The sequence below is a fragment of the Trichosurus vulpecula genome, chromosome 9 (genome assembly GCF_011100635.1).
Source record: "Trichosurus vulpecula isolate mTriVul1 chromosome 9, mTriVul1.pri, whole genome shotgun sequence".
NCBI classification, from domain to species: domain Eukaryota; kingdom Metazoa; phylum Chordata; class Mammalia; order Diprotodontia; family Phalangeridae; genus Trichosurus; species Trichosurus vulpecula.
Window position 1 is genome coordinate 198976805 of NC_050581.1, and position 19498 is coordinate 198996302.

Genomic DNA, 19498 nt, shown 5'->3' on the forward strand with positions numbered 1-19498 from the left:
GAAAATGGGTAAAGAGGGATTTGGGCCTCTCCACACTGGCCCTTCTCTGTTCTCTTTCTTTTTAGGTACTGCTCACCCCCCACCCCCTAGTGTTTGATTTGCACCTTCCAGAAACAAGTACAGTCTCAAGCAGCAATAGCCATCATGGGGTTTTAAAGCCAGATTCCTGGTCATCTTGTATGGCCAGCTCTCATTTTCACAGAGGAGGAAACCAGGACCTCAGAGAGGTGCCTGAGATCTGCCTGAGGTCACTCAGAGAGTCAATAGAATCTACTTCCTTTCTCTTCCAGGGTTGGAGACAACAGCAATTTTGATGTCTTGTCAAGCTTGTTAAAACAACATTCTGCGCATAGAAGGTAAGAAACAAATTACTCTCATTCCTTAAACAGTTAAATCACAGAAATCCTGCTATCTGGATAGAAGGTGGCATGTGTGTCCTAAACTAAGTTCAGACTCGGTTCCACTTTACTTGTACTACACCCCCCCCCCCCCCCATCCCATTCAGGAGCAGGTTCATGTCATGCTTTTCCACGGTATCTTGTTTGAGCTTCACAACAACCCTGCAAGACAGGTATTACAGTGCATATTATCCCCATTTCACAGATGCAGAACTGAGCTTCAGAGACATTCAGTGATGGGCCCCTGATCACCCAACTAGAAAGGGTCAAAGGTGAGATTTATACCCAGTCTTCCTGATCCCAAGGCCAGTATCTTCTCTTGTCCACCCCACTATTTACCTGGAGATGTTCCATCTGGAAAGCCAAGACAATCTTTGGAACAATTTTTACTTTGTACCTTATTTTACTCTGAGATGCCTTCCTACTTCAGTGTCATCCTCACACAAACTCATTTGAGATTTGGACGTGGAGGAGAAGCAGTTGTTACAGTATTGATGCTGAATGGTTTGTTTGTTTTCCACAGCAGTCATTTCTACAGTAATTCTGAGCCACTCTGCTCTTTGCTGACATGAGCTGGATGGCATCAGTCGTTGTGTGCCACATTTGCTGGTGGGATGTGCTCCTTTACATTATCTTCTTAGTGACCATCCTCAGATGGAACTAATTCCTATATTGCCTGAGATTAAATTACATCCCAGATTCTGCGTTTAGCTTCTAGTGTAGTGGAAAGCCTGAGCTATGTCGTCTTTCCATGCATTTAAAATAAAAGATTGAGTCATCTCCCATTTAGCTCAGTGAAGATCCAAGAAAGAGTTTTTTTAAATGGCCTTCTAACTCACGTCGTCAGAGTCCTGGACCTTCTGGATATTGACAGTGCTCCAATGCTTTGTGACCTGTCATGAGTGCAGGAAGGTCAGCCGAGGCGTTGTTGAGTGACTCCAAGGCCACTTCTGTGGCTGTCAGATAAGTGCTTACCACTTCTGCAGGGTGGGTGCGTATCTGCTTGTTTTCTCACAATGGGAGGACTAGGGAATTGTCCACAGCCATCTCTTGCTCTAAATCCGACTGGAGAGTGAATGCCATGAAGGCAAGGATGGTTTTTAAAATTCCCTGTAGTGCTGCTGCTGTTGTTGTTACTCGGTCATTTCAGGCCTGTCCGACTCCTCCTGACCCCATTTGGGGTTTTCTTGGCAGAGACACTGGAGCAGTTTGCCATTGCCTTCTCCAGCTCCTTTGACCAACTCATCTACCTGAGTTAAAATCTGGCCTCAGACACTTCCTAGCCATGTGACCCTGGGCAAGTCACTTCACCTTGTTTGCCTCAGTTTCCTCATCTGTAAAATGAGCTGCAGAAGGCAATGGCAAACCCCTCCAGTGTCTCTGCCAGGAAATCCCAGGTGGGGTCATGGAGAGTCGGACTGGACAGAAAAACAGCTCAACAACAGTTGCCCACAGGCCTGGTGCCTCTTTACTTGCCTGAGGGAAAATCTTCCTGTAAACGTTTGGGCCTAGCTTGTGGTGAGGAGTCCCCAGGCCATGAGATCATGCAGAATGACAAGGTCTTCCCAGTGATGAGCTCCCCAAGTGGTGCCCCCGGGTGAGGACTCAGGAGGTACCTGAGGCTCAGCGGTCACAAAGAAAGGCAGAGGAAGTATGGAGATATCTCTCCAAGCCAGTCTACCTTGGTCACCTGTTTCATTTTAATCCATTCTGAGCCACTTCTGCAGCAGGCTCCTAAGCATTGTGTTACTGCCTGAACTTAAGAGCAATAAAATGAGTGTGAATGGATGAGGCTTTATTAAATGCTTGCTGTGTGTCTCAAGCCCTGGGAATACAAATAGGAAGTCAGGACAGTGTCTGCTCTCAAGGCCTTCATTCTAATTGAGGAAGGCAGTACACTGAGGCAGGTTCACCTGTAGTGAAAATGATAAGATAACCCTTTGGTTCCAGCGTCACAGTGAGAGAGCAGACGGTGGTGCCCTGGGTCTGTGATGCTGCCTCTGAAAAGAGTGTGATGGTAAGGCCCTCCAGGGCCTTGGCTGTATCTGAATGCAGAGCCAAGCATACTGTTTTCACTTTGTTTTTGTTTTTTCTTTCTAGTGGTTTTTCCCTTTTGCCCTGATTCTTATTTCACAATGTGACTAACGTGGAAATATATTTAATACGGGTACATGTAAAAAGAAAATAAGGCAAAAAAAGAGAAAGGACTGTAGCTGGGGACTCCCTGCTCATCACAGTGCATTTATTTTATAATATTTTCTAATTAAGACTTTTTTTCTCGTTGAGAATGGCCTTTGCAGTTAGTCAAACTAAACGCTAGCCAGCATAGGGTAGTAAGTGTGGTCGAAGCGCCCCGGGTATGCAGAGGAGGGTTCCCCTTCCCCTTCTTACTCAGCAGCATGGAGAAGCGGCCAGCTAAGGAGACTGGAGCCTTGGCAGCCATCCACGTCTCTGAAAGTCTGTGCTTGGTCCTGTTTGCTTTACCTGAAGTAAAACCGTGGTGAAACTAAAGCTGCTTTTGCTGAGAAATTGGTTTGCATTTTAATCAAGATATAATGAGCATGAAAATAATGGGGCCAATAACCTGCTTTTGAGCTTACACATCGTTCCCAAAGCATATGTACATCTTCGACCAAAGAACTCATCTGGTGTTTTCTTGAAACCTGGGGCACGTAGGTAACACCAGGCTCTTACAGGGTGTGTTGTGAAGCTGCGCCGGGCATGTCCAGTCACGCTGGAGAGGTTTCAGTGGCCCAGTGGGAACTTTGTCTTTTGGCTGAGAACCAGCCTAGTGAACTTTGAAAAGGTTCATCATCAAAAGATCAGACTCTAGGTGATGAAATATTTGGCCACAGTATCTCCCAAGGCTTGTAAGTAAGGACTGTAATCTGTGTTAGCAAAGGAAGTACCCACACCAACAAAATCATAGGTCTGTGAATTATATTGTAGAAGAAACCATAATCTTTTTAACTTTCTGTGTGACTTAATTCAGGCAAAATTATATTATTAATCATTATTTGACCAATCATAAAAGTCTGAGGCCACATGTCTCCCTAACGAAGGTCTGATTATGCCGTAGGATTTGGTTAAGGAAGAATACAGTTAGTGCTGTGCTCAGCAGTTCTTTGTTGTTGCTAGGAAGAAGCTTCCATTTTCAGCACTCTTCTTGAAAACAAGATCCTTAGAATTTTGCCTTTAATTGAGACACACTGCTTGTATTTTTTATGAAGACTGTTACTAGAGGGAATTTTACTTCTTTATCTAGTATTTGGCACAGTCTACCAGCAAAAAGCCCGATTTCCTCAAGTTGAATTGATTTTAAAAATTGAGACTCGGGTATAATAACGTACTAATAGAATGATTTACAAAATGGACCCTTGAGTCTTAATCACACCAGTTAGGTGTGGAGACTGCTACGTGAATACTTTCTTTCCCTGATTATTGCCTTGTGTGAATGGTGGAAGAACTCCATTTTATAAATTTGTTATAAAAGTTATAAAAGACCGGCTGTTTTGGTTATGACTGGAAAGGTCCCTGTTTTTTTGCTTCTAAATCAATATGATAATAAGTCCTGAGCACCTCATACATTCTTCAATCACTCTCATTTACTGAGTCCCAAGGCACTGTGTTGAGTGCTCTGAAGGGGCGGGTGGCTTCAGTACAGAAAAGGGTCTAGACCAGCCAAGGAAGATGTGCATGAAGTACCCTGAGTGCCAGTGATTCCTGCATAGTGGGAAGGCCAGAAGGGCTTCATAGAGGCCATGGGAGTGGAGCTATGGTGACCCAAAACCAAGGACCTTGGACAGGCATTGAAAAGTGGGCAAAGGACGTCTTCCCTCTCTAGGGAGTGACGAACTCCACCAGAAAATTCTGGCCTTAATTAACCTTGTAATTGCTGGGAACTAGGTAGGTAAATTCTGAATTGTAGCAATTCATAAATGATTCAATAGGCTTTAAGTAGCTACTAATAAGTTGACTTAGATATTCATAATTGAAGGGGGAAATGAAGCAGTCCTTGCCCTCAAGAAGTTTATATTCTTTCTGGGTCAACAAACCCAGTAAGCCTGTGGGCCCCCCACCCCCACCCCAAAGTGCCGTGAGTCTGTTAGGAGCCACTTTTCTTGAAGCTGTGCTAGCTCGTTTCTATTATGGCTCCCTTTTAAGTGCTTCCTATCCCTTTCGTACTATGTTCTGGAAGTTTCTTGGCTTCAGAGTCAAGTTCGTTGGCCCTGAGTTTACAGTCATGTCTCTTACCTTTTTTTTTTGTTTTGTTTTTAATTGGGACCTTTATACTTTTTTTAAGCTGTGTAGTTATGCTGCCATTTCCCACCATCTTACACCTGCCAGTTCCTTCAAAACCCTAAGATGTCACTTTTCTGCCTCTGATCACTTGAACTGGTAGCTGGTCCTATCTCTTTACTCATATCAGGTTTCGTTTCTCCTTGGTCTTGGAAATTTTGAGGAGGGAGAGAATCCTTTAAGCCAGACAGAGCCAGAAGGGCTTAGTGGGTGGTGTGACCCCCACGGAGCTGAATGGGGAAGGAAGGAAAAAGTGGCCGTCAGGATAGCCCAGTCATTGGGAATGGCCTGGGAGAAGGTAAGAGTGGTCTATCTTGGGTCCTACATTCAGAGCTGGAAGGGTCTTTAAAGGCCATCGAGTCCAGGCCTCTCCATTTCCAGGTTTTCTGTTGAGAGTGAGGGGGGAGGATTGACAGGGGTCTGCTTGAGGTTATATACTCTGTGCTGGCAGAAGGCCCGCTCAGCCTGCTTTCCTGACTTCCTCTGAGGCCTCCACCATCAGTGACTATACAATGCTACATGCTAAAAATGTAAATGCTACATGTAAAAAAATAGATATTTATTGATTCTCCCTTGTTTTTATCTCACTGGGATTCTTCCTGTAACCCCCTCCTCAATCACCCCTTATAAGAAAGAGTTTAAAATATAAAAGGAAAAGAGGAAGAAAAGAGGAAAAAATCAGTATAACTGACCAACATGATGAAAAAGAACCAGATGATACGCACAGCGTCCAAGTCCCAACTCCTAACTCAGAGTCAAGAAGTTCAAATTCTGCCTTAGACAGAAGTTGGCTGGGGAACCCTGGACAAGGCACCTGCCTCTCTCAGTCTCAGTTTCTTCGTCTGTAAAATAGAGCTAATCATCATAGTAGCCCCCTTGAAAGTTTGTTGTGAGGATTAAATGAAATAAAGTGTCTATAAGTGTGAGCACCTAGTATTATTTCTTGTATAAGTCCAGGTTTTTGTATCTTCTACAGACTGTTGTCAAGGAAATAAGAAAAACTGAGGGAAAAAGGGTTAGGTGTTTAGTCAGTTTACTCAGAAATTCCAGATCACTAGTGACTATGCTGGCATACTGGGGCTGTACCTCGGGGGAGGAAGTCAGGAGCCTTTCCTTCTTCTCTGAATCCTGAGGTGGGCAGGTCTTGAGCTATCGGGAATTCATGATGCCCCCTCAACTGGCTGCCTGCTCCACAGAGCTACTGCCTTGAAATGACCAAGAAGTATTTGAGGGAGATTGTATTAGACTCAGTCTGGGTGAAGGGCAGGGGTGACAGACTTAACTATGATAACCTTAAATGGTGAAAAATATTTTTATTCTCCAAGGACAGGGGCTGTCAGGCAATACCTGGGAATATCAGAACTTGCTCCAGCACCGGGATTTCTCCTTTTAGAGGGTTTTTTTTTAAATGGTTGAGATTTCACAGGATCCCATCTTGACAACAGTGGCAGTAACATGTGATGGCCATTTCCTGTACGCAGAGTACCTTAATTATGTAGAATTATGAATACAAAGTGCATTTTGGCTCACTTAGTTAAACAAACTACTTTAGTCTTTGTTGAGGCTGTAACAATCTTGTACAAACGAAGTCTTTAAATTCTTTTAGGCTGAAGAGGATGGAGTCTCTCTAGTGGGCAGTCGGGAAGGCTGTTGTGTGTTGTCTGTTCACATGGGGTCACAGCTGTACACCACGAAAGCATTCCTGTAATTTTGAGCAAATTCCTGTAATTGAGCAAAAGCCTCATCAGGCCTACAACAGGGGCAAACCCTGGGAAACTCTGCCTCTCTCCCAGTGGCACCACTGCAGTACATCTCTTCCAGGATACCCAGGATACCGATGGTGGACGTTTCCATCTGGTTCCCCTTCCTTCCCCTTCCCCATAGCATCTGTCATATCCAGGGCAGTGGTGTGTCCTTGGTGCCCAGATGCCAGCAGCATGTGAAGTCACACCACCGTACTGACAACCCCAGGCTGCTTATCTGGATACAGTTCTGCCTGCATCATCTTTACCTTCCCCTGTGAAAATATTAATGGAACCTCTGGTTCATCACGCAGACTCCTACTTCAGACAGCCCCTGTCATCCCGATTGGCTGTTCTGGACATGTGCCCTTTTGGTACTCCACCCCAGTCCTACTAGATTTCCAGCCTCCCTGTCTTTCTCCTTCTCATCCTACCCCTTCTACTGGGCCCTTCATATGAACAAATTTCCTTTCAGTCTGCACATTTTTCTATTATACTCATTCACTCTCATCACTTAGTCTTTCTCTGCCTCGGTATCTTCATCTGTTAAGTGAAAATCAGAACTGATGTCATACAAAGTTCCTGCCACCTCTAAATCTATGCTCTTTGCAGTAAGCAGCTATTCCTTGAGGACACTGTCTCTGCTCAGCAGCTACCTAACCCCTTTCTCATGGTCTGGAGGTGGGGTCATTATTACTTGTTCCCCACTGCTGTTTCCAGACCCTTTTCATCATCACTGGACACCCTCTTCTCTGAAATTTAGACCCCAGTGCTGCCTGCTGACCATTCAGTGACCCTGGGTTCTTAGAAGTTATGCCAGGGGAGCACGAGTTCCGTGCCTGTGAAGGCCAAACTGGCTTCCTTCACCATGATGTCACAGTCATGTTTGGAGCACTCTTCCTTTCCTTCCTTATCTTGAGTCTATAACACACTCTTCTTTACCCTAGCTTGACTGTTGCCCATTGACTGCCCCCTCTCCCCCAGCAGCGGTGTTAGCAGCTGCTCTTAGGAGTCCCATGCAGTGCTTCTCTAGCCTGTGGCCAAACCTTTTCCTCCCTCTTAGTGCTAAGGAGAGTCTGCTGGTGAGCAGCACTTGTCCCTGTGACAGACAGGAGGCTGGGCAGAGCAGTAGTAAAGGCCACACGAGGCAGAGAGTCAAAAGCACATGCAGACATTCTAGCTGCTCCATTTGTGGAAGTTTCAACTTTTTATGATTCGTTCTAAAGGCTTAAGAGGAGATGGTGATTTTTTCGCATCTTTTTGACCCAAATGCTCTAAGAATTGAGATTCCTGCCTTTCCTGTTACTTTTTAAATGCTAAGGCTAGGTGCAAGACAGCCTTCAGTGTTCATTCTGAACATGAATTGCTTTATTACTCTCGTGGGTCACCCAGATGAATAAGAGCCTGATTTATATTTCAGCGAGCTAGGCCGTGAGGACGACATGGAGAGGCAGCCTTGAGCTAGGGCTAATCGGGGGACTTTTAAAAAATAACGTGATTTGTGTTTTGGCCTTTGAAATAAGAACGATTCATAAAAATTAATCCATTCGATGTTTTATTCAGAAAATCAAAAATCTGGTTTCCAGCTTAGCTTCCATTTGGCTGTTTTGTTTATCTATTTAGGTGTATTCCTTTTTAAGACTTTAAGCGGTTGGCTTGAAACTTATACAACAGATTGGTTTGGGTTCTGATTGCTCACAGACCTCTCTAGGATGTAAGTTCCCCCCTTACAGTTTATTTTAAAAGGCCTACTGTTTGAAACCCCATGAGAAATTACTTTGTATTACCTCTTTCAGGTCCAAGTCATTTCTTCTTTGACGAAAGAGATGGGTCATTTCTATATGTTAGAGGATCAGGCTAAAGAGAGTGTCATGTTTTCTGATTGAAATATGAAGTTCATCTATGAAATAGAGATGAGGGAAGCTTTCCCAGAGCACTAAGAGAACAAGAGAACAGAAATCCTAGTCAGCCGTGACTTAGTTGTATGAAAAGTTCAAGGCTAATCCTAGACCAGCTCTTTGCTAACAGCAGGCAGAATGAAGTCTTGAAATAGCCTGCATTGGTGAGAGGGCCTGAAGACATTTTTTTCTTCCTTTGGAGTACCCAGTGGTCATTCTTACTGGGTGGATCATGTAGGACTGGCTTCATTTCATCTAACTCCTACAAGGATCAAAGTTGGACCTGCCCTCCTGCAGCCCCAAAGAGTTTGCTTGAATTCACCTTTTTTGTAATTCCTGTCACACCCGGCTCCAGAACAACCAAGTGAAGTTGATGCTGTTTGGAATGCCTGAGCATGGAGGTCTTTCTCTGTGGCAGGAGCAGACAGGATTTTGAAATCATTATTCTATATGAAACAATATGGTCATATTTGACTGAAGGTGTCTAGCGAATTCAAGAGCCCCCATGCTTACTTACTGTTTGACGCTTTTTCAAAGCATTCAGTTTGGCTTTCTTCCAACTAGGTGTCTCTTGCTTGTTCATCAAAACTACATAAGAATCCTGTAACCAGAGTGACCTTTGTTTTCTTTGAGTGACTCAGCTTACCTCATTGAGCCTTGCTGGGTGCTGGGACTTCACTTCCGGGGCAGGATGCCCAGAAACCATGCCAGGAAGAAGAGAACTTCCTGTGTGATGAGTCATGGGGCTGGCTGAGGGGAGGTGTTGACTCCAGAGCCATGCCCTGTTGGGTGTTAACCTAGTCTACGCTAGGGGGAGGGGCCAACTCGAGAACCAATCGGCCCTGGTCATTCAGGCAGCGCTTGATGATCTCAAAAACTCTATAAGAGGGGAGAGGACAGCTTGAAGAGCCCTCTTTCCTTTTCTGGTTGGTGCAGCAGCTGTGGGGAGCGTGACTCTGGGCCAGCCCTTGCTCTCGGGCCAAGCCCAGATGTTGGTAACTATGAATTGTATTGGGTCTGTTGTAATTTGTTTGTATTTTGGTTTTGAGGTTCGGGGTGCTGGTTCTTTTCCCCCGAACTAAATGAATGTTCTGAACCTCAGGGTGCTGGTTTTTTCCCCTGAAGTATGTCTCTTGATGCTTGTCTCTTTGCTCCCCTGAACTAACTGAATGCTAACTGAATGCTGGTGTTTTTCCCCTGAACTAAATGAATGTTGTCTGTATGCTAAATGAATGCTGGATTAAAGTAAGGTGGTCAGCCCGTTCACCGTGCTTTCCTTGTTTAAGCAGATAAAAAGAACCTGTGCTTTCCTGGCGTGCCAGCAGCCTCCTGGGTGCTGGCTGTGGGGGGATCTTACGCCCCCACAGGAGCTGCTAGCTGGGTTGTTAATACAAATCCTTGAAAGATAAAACCACAAGAGACGCCATTGTTCAGCCTTCTGATCATTGAGTTGGAAAATGGGAAAACCTCTGCTCCCTGAAGATGTTTTTCAGTGTCATGGAGGACATTAAGGCCCAAGGGGAGAGGGAGCTTTCGCTTGTGGATGGCATGCTGATCACATCAAGCCTCTGGTTGTTGTGTCTCCAGATGAGGGACACGCTTGTTCTAACTATCCACACAGGGAAAGACAAGCGGATGAAGCATGTTCAGCAGCCGTGATAGCGATGGGCAGCCTAGTACAGTGAATGGAGTGTTGGCAGGACTTGAATTCGAATTTCACTGCAAACACTTACTGCTATGGGATTGCGTCTTTATCTCCTCTGTCAAATGCGGGTGTTGGCATCTACCCCTCAGGTTTATTGTGAGGGTTAAATGTAAATCTCTGCCAACCTTAAAGCGCTCCATAAATTTGAATGGTGGTGGTGGTGAGGATTGGAGTTGGACGGACAGCCCATAGACATGCTGGGACAAACGCTGCAGCTGGGTGATCAGCCGGACCCGAATCAAGCCAGTGTAGGAAAATGTGCTGAATTGCCTTCGGGAAATTGTCTGGTTTTTAATGACTCCAAATATCTCCCTGAAACCAAGACCTATCTTTTTAATCTCTTTTTCTAGTAACGCCATTAGAATCCCCTACTTCCCAAAGAATTGAAGTTAAAGGTCACCCAAAGGGCAGTGGAGAGGCACATGGTGGGCGTCAGCAGGTCACAATGAATTTCCAACAAAGAATTGTGTAAATAGTGTCATCAAAGAGAGGTGACCGGTAAGAGGAGGTGGGCCCTGTTGTTGGTGGGAACGATTACACTCATGAGATCACAAATCATCCACTCAATCAGAAAGCATATTTTGAGTACCTGCTGTGAGTCAGGCACCGTGCTAGAGCTAAGGACATGACAAGAACAATGAAATAGTCCCTACCCTCAAGGAGCTTAGACTCTCTCTAGGAAGATAAGGTTCCTATCTGGCCATGTACAAAGTAAACAAGGTGACCTTGAGGGAGAGGTCCTAGGAGCTAGAAAGATCCAGGAGGCTTTCACCAATGAGGCTGACTTGGAGCTGAGCTGGAAAGGAAACTAGAGATGTGAAGGGATGGGAACAATGAGTGTCCTGTGTGAGGGCCAAGAGGAAGACCCCTCTGGCTAGTGTTGGACTCCAGCCGCTCAACGTTAGGATTTCTGCAGGGTAATAATGAAGCTTACCAGGTCCCTTTCAGCTCTAGATCTGTGATCCTATGAACAGCTCTTGAAGTACTGAATTAATTACTGAATAATATAAACCTAATTAATTCAGTTTTTTTGTTTCTTATGTTTTTTTCTTTTAGAAAAAATTTTCAAAATATTTTTGTGCTGTACTTTTGGGAAGAGTGGTTATCTGCTTTGTTTTGCCCTGACTTTCTGTGCTGACCGGGAGTTAGGTCTCCTCTGGATCTTTGATGTTTTGAGCTCCTGGGCCTGAAGTATCCCTGTCTTGATTGGTGTGGTACCTGGTCGCCATGAGATGCTGAGCCACAGGGCTTTCTGAGCATCCTGCTCCTTTATCAGGGGAATAGAAGTCACTATTGTTTCTCATTGGATTTCTTTTTATTTTTTAAATAGTATTTTGTTTTTTCCAGTTATATGTAAAGACATTTTTTACCATTTTTAAAAGATTTTGAGTTCCAAAAATTTCTCCCTCCTTTTCCCTCCCCCTCCCTAAAACGGTGAACAATTTAATGTAGGTTATATATTGTGCAATCATGTAAAACATATTTCCATATTCGTCATGTTGTGAAAGAAGAAACAGACCAAAGGAAAAAAAATGAAAAAAAGTGAAAATGGTATGCTTCGATCTGCATTCAGACTCCTGTCAGTTCTTTCTTTGGATACGGACAGCATTTTCCATCATGAATCTTTTGGAATTGTCTTCAATCGTTATTTTGCTGAGAAGAGCAAAGTCATTTGTATTTGATCATTGCACAGTGTGGCTGTCACTGTGTACAACGTTCCTCTGGTTCTACTCATTTCACTTTGTATCAGTTCATGTAAATCCAAATTTTTCTGAAATCTGCCTGCTCATCATTTCTTATAGCACAGTAGTATTCTATTACATTCCACAACCTGTTCAGTCATTCCCCAATTGATGGGCATTCCCTTAATTTCTAATTCTTTGCTACTACAAAATGAGCTGATATGAATATTTTTGTACATGCAGGTCCTTTTCCCTATCTTTTTTTTTTTAAATGCAATTTATTTATTTAACATATTTGGTTTTCAGCATTGATTTTCACAACATTTTGAATTACAAATTTTCTCCCCATTTCTACCTTCCCCCCCACTCCAAGATGGCTTATATTCTGGTTGCCCTGTTCCCCAGTCAGCCTTCCCCTCTATCACCCCCCTCCCCTCTCATCCCCTTTTCCCTTCCTTTCTTGTAGGGCAAGATAAATTTCTACGCCCCATTGCCTGTGTATCTTATTTTTTAGTTGCATACAAAAACTTTTTTTGTTTTTGAACATCTGATTTTAAAACGTTGAGTTCCAAATTCCCTTCCCACCCACCCTCCCTAAGAAGTTGAACAATTCAACCTAGGCCACACATGTATTATTATGTATAACCCTTCCACAATACTCATGTTGTGAAAGGCTAACTACATTTTGCTCCTTCCCAACCCATCCCGCTTTATTGAATTTTCTCCCTTGACCCTGTCCCCTTTCCAAAGTGTTTGTTTTGATTACCTCCACCCCCATCTGCCCTCCACTCCATCATCCCCCCCCCCCTTTTATTTTTTTTTTTATCTTCTTCTCTCTTCTTTCCTGTGGGGTAAGATACCCAACTGAGTATGTATGGTATTCCCCCTCAGGCCAAATCTGATGAGAGCAAGGTTCACTCATTCCCCCCTTACCCGCCCTCTCCCCTCCTCCCATAGAACTGCTTCCTCTTGCTACCTTTATGCGAGATAATCCACCCCATTCTATCTCTCCCTATCTCCCTCTCTCAGTATGTTACTCTCTCATCCCTTAATTTCATTTTATTTCTTTTAGCTATCTTCCCTTCATCCTCAACTTACCCTGTGTCTGCTCTCTCTCTTTTACATATATATATATAAACACATATATATATATATATATATATATATACACATACATACACATACATACATATACACATAGATACATACATACATACACATTCACTTATATATATACATAAACATACACACACACACATATATATATATATATATATATATATATATATATATATATATATGTATGCATATTCCCTTCAACTACCCTAATATTGAGGTCTCATGAATCATACTCATCATCTTTCCATGTAGGAATGAAAACAAAACAGTTCAACTTTAGTAAGTCCCTTGCAATTTCCGTTTCTTGATTACCTTTTCATGCTTCTCTTGATTCTTGTGTTTGAAAGTCAAATTTTCTATTCAGTTCTGGTCTTTTCACTGAGAAAGCTTGAAAGTCCTCTATTTTATTGAAACTCCATATTTTGCCTTGGAACATGATACTCAGTTTTGCTGGGTAGGTGATTCTAGGTTTTAATCCTAGCTCCATTGACCTCCGGAATATCGCATTCCAAGCCCTTCGATCTCTTAATGTAGAAGCTGCCAGATCTTGGGTTATTCTGATTGGGTTTCCACAATACTCAAATTGTTTCTTTCTGGCTGCTTGCAGTATTTTCTCCTTGATCTGGGAGCTCTGGAATTTGGCAACAATATTCCTTGGAGATTTCTTTTTGGGGTCTATTTGAGGAGGCGATTGATGGATTCTTTCAATTTCTATTTTGCCCGTGGCTCTAGAATATCAGGGCAGTTCTCCTTGATAATTTCCTGAAAGATGGTATCTAGGCTCTTTTTTTGATCATGGCTTTCAGGTAGTCCAATAATTTTTAAATTATCTCTCCTGGATCTATTTTCCAGGTCAGTGGTTTTTCCAAGGAGATATTTCACATTGTCTTCCATTTTTTCATTCCTCTGGTTCTGTTTTATAATATCCTGATTTCTCATGAAGTCACTAGCTTCCACTTGCTCCAATCTAATTTTTAAAGTAGTATTTTCTTCAGTGGTCTTTTGGACCTCCTTTTCCATTTGGCTAATTCTGCCTTTCAAGGCATTCTTCTCCTCATTGGCTTTTTGGAGCTCTTTTGCCATTTGAGTTAGTCTATTTTTTAAGGTGTTGTTTTCTTCAGTGTATTTTTCAGTATTTTTTTGGGTCTCCTTTAGCAAATCATTGACTTGTTTTTCATGGTTTTCTCGCATCCTTCTCATTTCTCTTCCCAATTTTTCCTCTACTTCTTTAACTTGCTTTTCCAAATCCTTTTTGAGTTCTTCTATGGCCTGGGGCCAGTTCATGTTTTTCTTGGAGGCTTTGGTTGTAGGCTCTATGACTTTGTTGTCTTCTTTAGGCTGTATGTTTTGGTCTTCTTTGTCACCAAAGAAAGAATCCAAAGTCTGAGACTGAATCTGGGCGCGTTTTCGCTGCCTGGCCATATTCCCAACCAACTAACTTGACCCTTGAGTTTTTCAGTGGGGTATGACTGCTTGTAGACTAACGAGTTCTATGTTCTACGTTTGGGGGGGAGGTACCAGCTCTGTCAGAGCCGCACTCCTCCTTCCCCAAGGACCCCCAGTCCAGACTGGGCTTAGATCTTCAGCAGGCTGTTGCACTCCTGCTCTGATCCGCCACTTAATTCCTCCCACCAGGTGGGCCTGGAGCCGGAAGTAACAACAGCTGTAGCTGCCCCACCTCCGCTGCCCCCGGGGCTGGAAGCCGAACCTCGAACTCCTTCCACTCCCGCAGCTTTTGCCACTAACCTTCTCTGCAGTCTTTGGTGTTTGTGGGTCGAGGGGTCTGGTAACTGCCGCAGCTCACATATTCAGGGCGCTAGGGCCCCCTCCGCCCGGCTTCTGGTCTGGATCGTCCACGCCGCTCAGGCTGGGCTCTGCTCCATTCTGTTCCCAGCTCCCAGCTCCGTGTGGAATAGACCTCACCCAGAGACCATCCAGGCTGTCCTGGGCTGGAGCCCTGCTTCCCTCTGCTGTTCTGTGGGTTCTGCCATTCTAGAATTGGTTCAGAGCCATTTTTATAGGTTTTTGGAGGGACTCGGGTACGGAGCTCACTCTAGTCCGTGCTTACCAGCCGCCATCTTGCCCTTTTCCCTATCTTATGCTGTCTTTGGGATACAGACCTAGAAGTGGTATTACTAGATTAAAGGGTATGCACAGTTTTATAGCCCTTTGGGCATAGTTCCACATTGTTCTCCAGAATGGTTGAATCAGTTCACAATTCCACCAAAAATGCATTAGTGTCCCAATTTTCCCACATCTTCTTCCACGTTTATCATTTTCCTTTTCTGTCATATTAGTCAATCTGATAGGTGTCCGTGGTACCTCAGAGTTGTTTTAATATATACTTCTTTGATCAGTAGTGATTTAGAGCGTCTTTTCATATGACTATTGATAGCTTTGATTGCTTCATCTGAAAACCGCCTGTTCCTATCCTGTGATCATTTATCAATTGGAGATTGACTTTTATTCTTACAAATTTGACTCAGGTCCCTACATATTTGAGAAGAGAGACCTTTATCAGAGACACTTGCTGTAAATTACCCATTTTACATTTTATAATGCTCTATATCTCTTGTTTGGTTAAAAAAAAAATTCTTCCCTGAGCTGACAGGTTCCTTGCTCTCCTTCTTTGCTTATGGTGTCACCTTTTATGTCTAAAACAGTTCCCATTTTGACTTTATCTTGGTATATGGTATAAGATGTTGGTATATACCTAGTTTCTGCCATACTGTTTTCCAGTTTTCCTAGCAGTCTTTGTAAAATAGTGAATTCCTATCCCAGAAGCTGGGGTCTTGTGGTTTATCAAACACTAGATTACTGTGGTCATTTACTACTGTGTCTTATGTACTACTCTGTCCCACTGATCCCACCACTATTTCTTAGCCAGTACCACAGAGTTTTGATGATTACTGCTTTGTAATACCACTTGGGGTCTGGTACAGCTAGGCCACCTTCCTCTGATTTTTTTTTTTCACTAATCCCCTGGATATTCTTGATCTTTTGTTCTTCCAGATGAATTTTATCATTTTTTCTAGCTCTATAAGATAGTTTTTGGTAGTTTGATTGGCATGGTAGTGAATAAGTAAATTAATTTAGTAGAATTATTGTCTTTGTTATGTTGGCTCGGCCTACCCATGAGCAATAGATTTTTTCCAGTTTTCTAGATCTGACTTTATTTATGTGAAAAGCATTTTGTAATTGTGTTCATATAGTTCCTGGATTTATCTTGTCAGGTAGACTCCTAAATATTTTCTATTGTCTACAGTTATTTTAAATGGAATTTCTCTTTCTGTCACTTGCTGCTGGGCTGTGTTGGTGATATATAGAAATGATTATGAGCCATGTGGGTTCATTTTATTTCCTGCAACTTTGCTGAAGTAGTTAATTATTTCAGGTAGTTTTTTAGTTGATTCTTGAGGATTCTCTTAAGTGTACTGTCATATCATCCGTAAAGAGTGAGAGTTTTGTGTTCTTACTGTGTATTCTAATTCCTTCAATTTCTTATTCTTACCTTATTGCTATAGCTAAGGTATCTACTACAGTATTGAATAAAAGTAGTGATAATGGACATCCTTGCTTCACCGCAATCTTATTAGGAAGGCTTCTAGCTTATCTCCATTTTAGATAATGCTTGCTGATGATTTTAGATACTGCTTATCATTTTAAAGAAAGCTCTATTTATTCCTGTGCTGTCTAGTGTTTTTAGTAGGAATGAGTGCTATATTTTGTCAAAAGCTTCTTCTGTGTCTGTTGAGGTAATGATATGATTTGTTAGTTTTGTTATTCATATGGTCAGTTATGCTGATATAGTTTTCCTAATATTGAACCAACTCTGCATTCCTTGTATGGATCCCACCTGGTCATAGTGTATGATCTTTGTAATAAATTGCTGTAATTTTTTTGCTAGTTTTTTATTTAAAATTTTTTCCTCAATATTTCTCATTGGATTTCTTGGTCATTATTCGGTCTGCTGTGAACTTCAGAGTTGCTGGAATGAGGCATGTTGGGAGCTGGGTGGGTTGCTTCTCCTTCAGGCACAGGCATCTTCAGTTCCTCCTGTTTCAAATTAGTGAGGCTTAAGTGGAGAGTGAGAGATCATTTACATAATTACAACAGGCAGCTCTTACAGGAGCTCAAGCTACTTATTTATGGTAGAATGCATAAATTATAAACTTAGAGTTAATTTGCCATAGAATCCGAAGCAGATGAAGATTAGACTTTTCCTGGGAACCTGATGATTAAAATCTGTAAACCGTTTTTGACCAATTTTTTTTGCTACAAGCATTACATAGTTCTTTTAAAAGCTATCTTAAGTTAGCCAAGGGCTTTAAGGATAAAGTTTAAAATGAGATGATAAGTATAATCAATTTGACCCAATATACATTTCCATTTTGTGTAGGTTTTGTAAGCCCTAATGTGTTGATCTCTTTGTAAGTTATGGTTTTCACGGAGCATTTCCCTTCTCCCCACCTTGTCCAAGGTGTGGGTTTCTTTTCTCCCCATGCATGTGTGAGGGCTAAATGAGACACCTTTCCCTTCAGCAGTCACCCCTTCCTAACTGGAGGCTGCACTTGTTGCCTACACAAGCAGCCAGCGCTAGTTATGTTTGTGGCTGAACGACTGTCCACAATGTGCTGTCTAGCTGGGCTCTGGGGCGTAGCTCCCCTCAAGGAGGCCAGGGCTCTTTGTCCTGGTTTTTTGTCTCCTTGATCAGCCTTCTCACTGTTGGACTAGTAGTATTAAAGCACTTGGATGATTTCAGTTCCATACACCGTTTATCAAACCCCTGTTGGACGCCCAGCAGTGTGCTGGGCACTGGGGATATAAAGAGCAAGACCATGCAATCTCACAGCTGAGCTCTACTTAGAAGAGAGAGGGCTGCAGGAGGTAAAGAAGGAAAGAGCAACGGCGCTTAACTGGGAGAGGGAGGGATACGATTGAGAAAGGCTGATGAAAGAGGCTGCCTGAATGCTGGAGGCAGAGATGGCCTGTTGGGTTTGGGCAACCAGCAGTGGGTCACCAAGGGGAGGAGGTTTGTGGAAAAGTTGGTCCTGTGGTCACAGCAGGTCCAGGAAGGTACCTTGGGAAGATTGCTGTGACACCCACCTGGAGGGATAGGTAAAGGAGGAAAGAGAGGAAGCAGGCGGACCAGTTCTGGGGCTCTGAACGGTGGTGCAGGTGAGTGAGAGAGGGGCCGCAGCCTGGGAATGTGGAGAAGGAATGGGACAGATGGCCCAGGTAATAGGACCAAACAGCTGATGGTCTGGGGGGCTTCTTGATCTAGAGCTGGAAAGGACTTGGAGCCTCTTCACTGGACAGAGGAGGAATCTTGGCTGTAGTGGCAGACACCTCAGAGGTCAAGAGGTCATAGGACTGGGCTTGCCCCAGGTCACACAGGCAAGAAATATTCAAGGCAGGATTTGAACCCAAGATCTCTGACTTGAGCTCATGTGTTTCCCCCTTGTATCGTGCTGCCTCTCAGATAGTAAAGCGCAGAGTTAGGGTTTAAATCTGGCTTTGGAATGGAGTGAAGATGTCATTTCAATTGAATGGTGGATTGAAATCCACGTTGCTAAGGGTTAGAGTTGGTACAGATGAAGTAGGAGGCAGCTGCCTGAGGGGGAGGGCTGGGGGATTTCTTTTTAGAGGATGGAGGAGGACTGGGACATTTGTGAAGGATGGGAAGGGAAGAAGAAAGAAAATAAGCTTCTATTAAGTACTGCTGTGCTGAGCACTGTGTTAAAATGCTTTACACATGTTACTGTATTTGATCCTCACTATAACCTGTGAGGCAGGTTTATTATTATCCCCATTTCACAGTTGAGAAGACTGAGGCAGAGGTTGAGTGACTTGCCCAGGGTCACCCACCTAGGAAGTATGCAAGGCTGGATTTGAACTTCTGCCTCCAGGCCTATCTACTGCACTGCCTCGCTGCCTCTTAAGCTTACATGGGGTCATTGGGGGTGGTCCCCCTCCACCAGAGCAGATTGCTTCTCTTGATACCTTTCCATCCTGTGTCATTCTTGGCCATGTTTTTCTGAAGGTCCCAGGAGGGAGCTCCTCCAGCCTCTGGTGCCATTCCTAGATCCTGGCAGGCTCTGGGGTCATCTCCCCATGATCCTTTGCTCTAGACACATAGTCATCGTGGTGATTGTACTTAGCATAACTTCATTTGGGCCTCACACCAACCCTTAGAGGTGTGGAAAGCTCCCGGATGATGTCCCAGCTCTCCATGGACCACTTGGTCAGTGAATGGCCATCCGGTTCTCCCTCTCTCTTTGGCTCGTTCTTCACAAAGCCAGTAGTCCCAGCAGAAGGAGTTAGTCTCTGAATGCTGCCCTCCGCCTGCCTCCATGCATTGGCATTCATACAAGTCACCGCCTAGGCTGCCAGTCCTGCCCGCTCCATCTCTGCCACTCAGAATCCTTGTCTTCCTTTCAGGCTTAGCTCAGGTCCCACCTTCCTGAAGCCTTCTCTGATTTCCCATCTTGGTTCTTCCTGCTCCCTCAGCTATCCTTGTAATCAATTTCTTTGTGTGCACATTTTCCCCTCCTCCTCCTCCCCTCACTGGAGGGTTGAAGGCCCTCAAGGTCTGAACTGGTTTGGTTTGACCTCAGTACCGAGTGGTGCATAGTAGGTGCTTGATAAATGTTGC

At 43.7% G+C, this 19498-nt stretch overlaps 1 protein-coding gene across 2 annotated transcripts in view; it reads left to right on the forward strand.

Annotated features, from left to right (window-relative positions):
- The window catches only part of RALA (RAS like proto-oncogene A), a 58084-nt gene that overhangs the window by 22697 nt on the left and 15889 nt on the right, over positions 1 to 19498 (forward strand). Inside the window, exons 2-3 of one of the 2 annotated variants that reach the window (XM_036738885.1) lie at positions 291 to 356; positions 604 to 670. The gene's annotated coding sequence lies outside the window, so the exon portion shown is untranslated. The remainder of the gene's footprint in view (positions 1 to 290; positions 357 to 603; positions 671 to 19498) is intronic. The other variant, XM_036738886.1, reaches the window with a different exon arrangement.